Here is a 9,911-nt window from a genome sequence, read left to right as displayed (position 1 = left end):
AAGTATGACTAAAAATGTGTGATAGAGTATAAGTACAGAATCGTTGTGAAAGACTGGCATACTTATATGTCATTTACAAAACAATAAATATGCCAAAAAAGCATTAGTCACAAAGATATTTAAGATAAAGAAAACTGTGATGGCGAGCCACTATACGCTGCTCGTTACTTGCGTTACCCAGCCCGTTTCGCAACCTGCACCATGCAAGTAACGAGAAGCCCTTAGTGGCTCGCCATCACAGTTTTCTTTATCTTAAATATCTTTGTGACTAATGCCCTTTTGGCATATTTATTATTTTATAAATGATATATAAGTACTGCCAGTCTTTCACGATGATTCCGTACTTATACCCTATCATACATTTTTAGTCATACTTCTGTGACCATGTTAGAGAATATAGGCCATTCTTTGTTTTAAATTCTGAGGAAGACACTCCTAGCAGTGTCGAAACCAGGTTAATTCGTTAAAAATAGTGACACAGGTCTGATTTTATTTCAATTGCTAGTTGTTTGTGTTCCACAATGGAGCCTTGTTGGCTCAAAACCTGTAATGACGCTATTTATGTGACTGGCGAGGGTTATTAAGAATGGCTGCTTGCTGTTTTCTTCTTTGCAAGAATCAACCTGTGCCTTCTTTTTCGTTATTCATTACAGCTGTTTCATATTAACATTATCATTTCATACATTTTTGATACACAAGGTGGTCAGAAACAGTCTGAAAAGCTTGGAGGGGTGTTACAAGATAGGTTGTGCTGAGAAGTAATTGTTAAGAAAAAAAACCGGATATGTTGCGCCGTTTCTGAGTTAATTAGCATTGAAGTTAGCCAATTAGGTCTTCCTGTGCGTTAAAAACCGATAATGCACAGATATCTGTCGCACCCTGAGTTATCACTTGTTCAAATGCTCATTGCTAGTGAAAACTGCCGTTTTTGAAAGCGATAAATTTAAGCCATGTGAGCAAAAGCTGCATTGGTTCGACCTGAGTAAACTAAACGGCGAACTAGTTTAGCGAAACTGCCTCTGCAGGGTGCCTGAATTTGTACTAACTTTAACGCTAAATAACTCGGAAATCAGGGCAACGTATCAATTTTTTTATTTAATAGTTATTTATTTCTCAGCACAGCCTCCCCTGTAACACTCTTACAAGCGTTTCAGTCTGTTTCTCACTGCCCTGTATTAATAAAGTTTCGTGCATGTATTAGCTGATAAAATGAGGATGACTGACAGCCGCACATAGGTAGCTGACCTTGCTGCAGGCGGTTTCTGCCGACAGGTACCGCTACGAAGAGGGCGCCGTGTTCGGCATTCGCAGCGCCAACGGCAGCTGGAACGGCCTGGTTGACCGCCTGATGGGTGGACACGTGGAGGCGGCCATCCCCTTCTTCTTGCTCACATCGGCGCGACGCGCTGTCATCGACTTCAGCACGCCGCTCGTCACCACCAGGTCTGACCATTTCATTTCCTAGTTGTGACCTTTTATGCGGCCGTGGACGCTATTCCTTGTTTGCTCAGTGTTTTCAACGTTTTCCTCTCCTCGCCGATTCTGCAGAGAAGCTCTCACAAATTCACAGTTGTTTTTACGACTTTTGTTCAACATTACCATGAAATTTTGAATTCGCTTTGAACGGCTACCTTCCTCATACTTAGGTTAACCTGGGAGATCGTAAAAGACTAAGTGCATTGACGTAATTCACATGAAACATCGGGTGACTGAATAGAAATTGGAGATGTCTCCCCACCTTTTGTAAGTTGAAAATGAAAGAAAGACTTAACATTCCCCACGTTAAGTAGGACTGCAAAGTATATCACAGATAGAAATTTAATTCTTCCTGATCTGACTTGCAGCACAAATGTTGAGAGACAGTAATCATCTCACCATAATACACAATGAAGCCAGAAGCATGTGCCTTTTCACTAAAACTGGTTCAAATGGCTCTGAGCACTATGGGCCTTAACTGCTGAGGTCATCAGTCCCCTAGAACTCAGAACTACTTAAACCTAACTAACCTAAGGATGTCCTTATGTTAGTTTGGTTTAATTAGTTCTAAGTTCTAGGCGACTGATGACCTCAGAAGTTAAGTCGCATAGTGCTCAGAGCCATTTGAACTAAGCCTACGGTGTCGGCTAATAACTTGCTCCGCCGTCTAGTACCAAGTGGAATCGAACCACTCTGACGTTAATCAGCTACAGGTCTGAAGCCTGCACACAGGACCACCGGAGCTCAGCTGGGCAGGAGGACATCCATTCATCACGGCAGCAGGAAGAAGAGCGGAGTGCCTTTGTGAGTGGCCACGAGGTCTCCCTATACGAATTCTACTACCTCGTATTCCTACTGATCTCACCTGTCAAGCCTCGAACACCTCGTGAGCCAGACAAGTGAATATCGCCGGGCACACGAATATCCAGGAAGAAATGTGATGCACTCCAAAGCACACGCCTTTCATTGATCTCCTAGTCATCTAAGATGATTGCCTGGAATATTTTCTGTTGATAACATAGCGGGAGACGTTCCTGCAATTGTATGAACTCTTCACTTTATCTTTTAAACATACATAATTAAATTTGTTCCAACATTATACCTGTACACAAGTATGTGACTCACATAAATGGTACTTGTATGACCACACACAGAAGAGCAATTACTCAAATTTAAAATGTAGACGAGAAGAATAAGTAACACTGAAAGTGAATAAGTATGAGAAACTGGCAAAGGAGACCAAGCTGTCTCACTAGACCGCAATAATATAAACGATTACAACAATCAGTGAAACTTAAACAGGTGTGAGTCTATGTAGCAAGCGAAGGAGACTAAATTCTCACACTAGTCCATAATAATACAGGGTGAGGCAGCTAAGTCATAACATCCCTTGTATCTCCCCAACCGTAATGGATACAAAGATGCCGTGTGGACAGTGAATTGCAGGGACTGGGGCTACTTGAATACCTCACATTTCATGTTTGTGCTATTTTTTATTACAAAGATATGAAGCCAGTTTTAGTTTTTTTAAATGGAACCCTATGTTAAATTTTAGCGTAACTTGATGGACTGAAAAGGACAGTTTCAGATATGTGTATATCATAATATTTAGGCGAATAGTTTTTGAGACACAGATATGTTCTCGTATCGTGTTCGTCCTTCTAAGCGGCGTTGTCCAATGCGACCTCTCGTGTTGCGTAGAGTACATGGTAAACGTCGCGAGTTCGTCCTTACACAAACGCGCCCATTTATCCGACAACATACTGCGATATTTTGCGCAAAAATTAACTAATGATGTCGCGCAAATATTATTCAGTTAATTGACAATTGTGATACCAAAATAGTAGACAACATACAATATTAAAATACTACAAGATGTTAATACATTTTTAATTAACAGAAATACAAATGTAAATGAGGAGGCCCTTATTGGTCACGAGACTGGAATAGAAGGGAGAACCGATAGAGATACTCAGGGTACCCTCCGCCACACACCGTCAGGTGGCTTGCGTAGTATGGATGTAGATGTAGATGTAGATGAACGTATTAGTTTTTTTTATTTGAAAATATTTACTATTGATCACAATACGAAGCAGATACACACAAAGATGCAAAATACATACTGTACATGATAAAAAACTACTGAAGCATGTGCTCAAAATGCTTCCCCTCTGCTGCGATGCACATTTGCAGTTTGCCGTTCGAATGATTTGTGAACGGCTGCGAGGGTGTCACGTGAAATATCAGCTCACGCTTCGATGATAAGTTGCTTCATATTGTCTGGCGTAGCATACACGTTATGTTTGATGGCTCCCCACAGAAAAAAATCATGAGGGGTCAAATCAGGAGACTGGGTTGGCCACTTCACTTCAGCACGTCGTCCCATCCAACAATCAGGGAACTTTTCATGTAATAGCTCTGTAGCCACACTGGAAGACTGAGTAGGACAGCCGTCATGTTGGAACCACATGCACTGACAAGTAGTTAGTGGTACCTCTTCACGCAAAGTGAGCAGAACGTTTCGCAGGAACTGTGCATAGTTATTGCCATTTAGTATACCTGGAATGACGTACGGCCCCACATTGACATTTCCGACGATGCCGCACCACACGTTAACACTCCACGGTTGCTGATTTTGTACCTGTCGAAGCCAATGAGGAGTCTCTATTGATCAGTAATGCATATTATGCAAATTCAGAGTACAGTGGTTGGTGAAAATCGCTTCATCAGTAAAAAGCACCCGTTGAAAAAACGTTGGATCATTTTGTAGGCGCTGCAGGGCAAACCGGCAAAATTCCTGGCGAAGTTCTAAATCCACAATGGAGAGTGCTTGATGTAATGAGAGGTGAAACGGGTGAAATCTATGCCGGTGCAATATGCGTAGAACACTTCTCTGAATTATACTACATTCCGAGGCGATACGTCGCGATGAAACTGTAGGGTCGTTATACGCCAACGCTAGAACGCCCTCTTCATGTACCTCGCCAGTTGCAATTTTCTGCCTTGTCCTCTGTATGGCGTTCCATGATCCTGATTCAAGTAGCTTCTTGCAAGAAGCTGGCGCGTAGGACGCTCACGATCAGGATACAGCTCTCCATATCGCTTTATTGCTCTAACAGCACTTCTTCTGCTTTAACCATACACTAGAAGCATATCTAAATTTTCCTCGTTGGTGTAAATTTGTCTGCTCCAAGAAACTGTGACGGAAATGCGATGCCTCATTACCTCAGTATCACATTTATACCCTCCTAGAAGCACCAAAACAACGCCTTCCCTGTTAAGTTCCTCAGTGGTCAACAGGAAAGGTCGCATTGGACAACGCCGCTTCGAAGGACGAACACGATACGAGAACATATCTGTGTCTCAAAAACTATTCGCCTAAATATTATGATATACACATATTTGAAACCGTCTTTTTAAGCTGATCATGTTGCGCTAAAATTTAACATAGGGTTTCATTTAACAAAACCAAAGATGGCCTCTTATCACTGTAATAAAAAATAGCACAAACATGAAATGTGATGTATTCAAGTAGCCCCAGTCCCTGCAATTCACTGTCCAAACGGCATCTTTGTATCTATTACGATTGGGGAGTACATAGGGTGTTATGACTTAGCTGCCTCACTCTGTATACACAGTTAGAACAATTAGTGGAAATTAAAATGCGTCACTCAATGATACAGACAAAGGAGAATAAATTGTCACGCTAGTTCATAATACAGTGGTGTGCAAAACTTAACGAGGAGGTGGCAGTGGTTCGTAATGCTCCCTGTACATGTGAAACAGTACTGTGAGCAATACAAAACCCCTGGGCTACACTCGTCACACCTCATTCTTCCAGTTTTACAATGATTCTTCCTCATGACAAGTCATTCAAATGGTGTCTCCAGACCAACCTCTAATGAAGAACACCACTACAGACCACTCTAACTATTCGCTGATTGAACACATTGTCTTTTCCCATTGCTTCAACTGCCTCGCTGCCCCGTGTTGCTAGGGTAGCCCCGATTGGCGCCATGCTCATGCTGGCCTCATGTTAAGTGACGTCCTTCTTTCTAAGCATGACTGAAAGACCTCTGACAATCTTCTCCTCCACTTTCATTCATTTCCACCAAGTTGTTAATATGGTATGTTACTTTACCTATCTCGTAACTATGTTTTTCAGAACAGTGTATTTCGAACTGATGACATTCATTAAAATTTAGCTCGTTAGGTAGGCAAACAATGCTGAAGCCAAGCTATACTATTTATTTACAGGGAGTGAGTGGAAGACTAGCGTTTTAACACATTCATTAAACCATATGTAGGGCATAAACACACACACACACACACACACACACACACACACAAATTAGTTAGATTAAGCATTATGAAAATGTGCCTCTTCCAACACAACGTAAAATAATAACCCTGTGACTCCATGAAAATTTATGTTTAACAGTGACAATGGTGCATTTAAAGAATAAAAACTATGTATGGGATTATTAAGATCAACACACAAAGAAATAGTATGCTGCATGTAAAAGTTTTAACTTTGTCAAAGCACGCTACTGAAAACATCAACTGGTCAAGTGACGTAGTGTTTACGAGGCAGTACGCTTGTTCATCATTTCAACTAATGATAAAAAGCCAAATATCTAAAGTAACAAAAATCACTGTTCATGATCAGACTGATACAACGCACTTCTCCTCTACAGAAACACGTAAGGCCAGAGCAGCACATCACTGCATCACGTTTCGTTTTTATAACAGTATGTATATTTTTTAACATTTAACATCGAATACGAGATACATTTGCGTTGAATTCCATTTAAACTGGGCGCAGCGTCCTAGTAGTTTTACATTTGCTCATATTCACATGGACGATCTTCCCTACAGGTTGTCATAATAAAAGTCTCTATCTCATACTACGCTACCGGCCATTAAAATTGCTACGTCGCGAAGATGACGTGCTACAGACGCGAAATTTAACCGACAGGAAGAGGTGCTGTGATATGGAAATGATTACCTTTTCAGAGCATTCACACAAGTTTGGCCTCGGTGGTGACATTAACATCGTGCAGACATGAGGAAAGTTTCCAACCGATTTCTCATACACAAACAGCTGTTGACCGGCATTTCCTAGTGAAACCTTGTTGTGATGCCTCGTGTAAGGAGGAGAAATGCGTACCATCACGTTTCCGACTTTGATAAAGTCGGATTTTAGCCTATCGCGTTTGCGGTTTACCGTATCGCAACATTGCTGCTTGCGTTGGTCGAGATCCCATGACTGCTAGCAGAATATGGAATCCGTGCTCGATCCCAACGGCCTCGTACCACTAGCAGTGGAGGTGACAGGCATCTTAACCGCATGGCTGTAACGTATCGTGCAGCCACGTCTCGATCCCTAAGTCAACAGATAGGGACGTTTGCAAGAAAACAACCATCTGCACGAACAGTTCGACGACGTTTGCAGCAGCATGGACTACCAGCTCGGAGACCATGGCTGCGGTTACCCTTAACGCTGCATTACAGACATGAGCGCCTGCAATGGTGTACTCAACGACAAACCTGGGTGCACGAATGGCAAAACGTCATTTTTTCGGATGAATCCAGGTTCTGTTTAGAGCATCAAGATGGTCGCATCCGTGTTTGGTGACATCGCGGTGAACGCACATTGGAAGCGTGTATTCGTCATCGCCTTACTGGCGCATCACCCGGCGTTATGGTATGGGGTGCCATTGGTTACACGTCTCGGTCACCTCTTGTTTGCATTGACAGCACTTTGAACAGTGGACGTTACATTTCAGATGTGCTACGACCTGTGGCTCTAACCTTCATTCGATCCCTGCGAAACCCTACATTTCAGCAGGATAATGCACGACCGCATGTTGCAGGTCCTGTACAGGCCTTTCTGGATACAGAAATTGTTCGACTGGTGCCCTGGCCAGCACATTCTCCAGATCTCTCACAAATTGAAAACGTCTGATCAATAGTGGCGGAGGAACTGGCTTGTCACGATACGCCAGTCACTACTCTTGATGAACTGTGGTACTGTGATGAAGCTGCATGGGCAGCTGTACCTGTACAAGCCATCCAAGCTCTGTTTTCCTTAATGCCCATGCGTATCAAAGCCGTTTTTATGGCCAGAGGTGGTTGTTCTAGGTACTGATTTCTCAGGATCTATGCACCCAAATTGCGTGAAAATGTAATCACTTGTCAGTTCTAGTGTAATATATTTGTCCAATGAATACCCGTTTATCATCTATATTTCTTCTTGGTGTAGCAATTTTAATGGTCAGTAGAGAATATTGTTAACAAGACAGGTTGTTGTAATGAAGGTTCCTTCTCCTTGTTTATAGAATATTGCTATCCTGATTTGTCTTGATTTCTTGACAAAGCACTATGTCTTTAAATACCTTATGTCAATGCTAGCTACACAGTTTCTACATATATTCGTATGTACATGACTACGTAAAACTTCAAAAACGTGATCCATTATTTAAACAGTGTAGAATACATAATATGGCTTATCAATTAATTGTAGTTAAGCAATTAATCACAGATACTTTGTGATCTAGTATAGATGTTGCCTCTAATGCCACCTTGTATAATATCCCAAATGGTATGAGCCAGTTTGGCCAATGATATTAACGAAGAATGTTTACAACTAAATAGATACTATGAATCCATTAAGATATGTAACTCAGCTCGTTGCATTGTATTACACTTTGTATAGCGCGTCCTTGTACAGAGCGATGTATCCCATCTTTTCTCATGTTGTATTCTATATTCCCATCTTTTCTTATGATGTGATGCTGACAGTGAAATGCATCATATAAAGAAGAAATAAACAGAAAAATTGGTGATCGAGACAATAGTAATTTTTTAGCGTCTTTGATCCAAAATGTAGTACCTATAAGACATTTGTCATGAAATTTCCTCCTTCTATGACATTCAGGTGACAAAATTTTCCTCCGTGTTTGAAATGGCTATAGAAGGAATTACAATCGTGGGTAATTTGTTCAAATGAACCAATATTTGCAGCACATTAAGCAAATCCCCATGCAGTTAATCTGCAGTTACTATTTTTCTTCTGGAAAACTGCACCGTGTTCTTCATATAAGACAGTGCAAAATGTATATTCATGGTTTAAGACCTCATATATATTCCGAACTCCAATGTGGTAACACCTTTGTGGCATATGGTTGGTACTGTGAGGATCTAACTGATGTATGCAATAGACCGTGTGACACGCTGGAATGCAATCATGTATCACTGGAATTATATGTATTGAATAAAATGGAATTATAGCATTAACAGGTGAACCATACAAACTGTCTGTGGCAGGGTTACTTTGTATCAACACAAGACTAGTAGGAGAGATTTCTGCTCCTGGCATACAGCATTTATTTGGTGATATTTCTCAATGTGTGGATTATTTTATGTGTGTTGACTTTGAAAATGGTGTAATGCCGAAGCGAGTAAGCAGAAAATGCAATGTATATCCTCTAATCTTACCAGTGGACTCCATTTTCTTGTAAATAGGACTTATCTGTAGAACAGGTGTCAAGACGTGACCTGGGCGGGCTGTACTTGTATGGCATACAGATTTGGTGGAACTCATTATGTAATTAGCTGTGGCACATTCAATTAGCCACTAAGCATTCTGATGAACTCGATAGGTGAAGGCGACCAGTCCCTTTTTGGAGACCACAATCGCACAGTGGATTTGAATGTTGCATCCAACGTAAAATGTAGCTGTTATGTGATGTATGCTGTGTTAGAAAGATTCTTTGCACTCTTGGAACAGCTCATGTTCCCACCGACTCGTTCACACCAAACCAAAGTCTCTTACATGTCGCCATTTTGAGAACGACTGGAACAGTACACCAGGTGACGAGTATAAGAACTAGACTGACAGTCATGAGTCATAATGAAAACATGATTATACATGTCATCTGTTGCTGCATATCACTGCGGATAATGTTGCTTGCTAGACCAGAGAATAAATAAATTTTACTAGTTAGCCATTCTTATTGAATAGTCCTGCATGCTAGGGTCATGCGGTTGCTATATGGGTTACAGTCTGGATTTATACATCCGGGACCTGGATGAGCGGGAGTTCATGTGGAGCCACTTCCTGAGGCCCTTCGACACCCGCCTCTGGCTGTGGACTGCCAGCTTGGTAGTCATCACCTGGGCAGTCCTAAGGGTGCAGAGGAACTTCAGAGAAGCGGCCAGTTATGTGGCAGCAGATGGGCAGACATACAGCGATTTCCTGCACGTCGCTGGACTATTTTTCATGCAAGGTAAAAGCAGCACTCTATGTGGAAAATATGGTATTTTCTTCATGTATGGGACAAATACATGACTGATGCAAATTACAGAAACAACTGGTTTGAGTCGACAGTCGACAGTTTCAGATGTGTAATAGATAATAAAACTCAATTTTA

The 9,911-nt window shown here is 41.5% G+C and overlaps 1 non-coding gene across 1 annotated transcript; it reads right to left on the bottom strand.

Moving 5' to 3' along the window:
• Positions 1–2,147: 2,147 nt before the first annotated feature.
• Trnastop-uca (transfer RNA opal suppressor (anticodon UCA)) lies at positions 2,148–2,230 on the bottom strand. The gene has a single exon. It is a non-coding gene; the product is annotated as a tRNA-Sec (tRNA).
• Positions 2,231–9,911: the final 7,681 nt, after the last annotated feature.

Source organism: Schistocerca gregaria, chromosome 2 (assembly GCF_023897955.1).
Source record: "Schistocerca gregaria isolate iqSchGreg1 chromosome 2, iqSchGreg1.2, whole genome shotgun sequence".
Classification (NCBI taxonomy): domain Eukaryota; kingdom Metazoa; phylum Arthropoda; class Insecta; order Orthoptera; family Acrididae; genus Schistocerca; species Schistocerca gregaria.
This window is presented reverse-complemented; position numbering and strand designations above follow the sequence as displayed.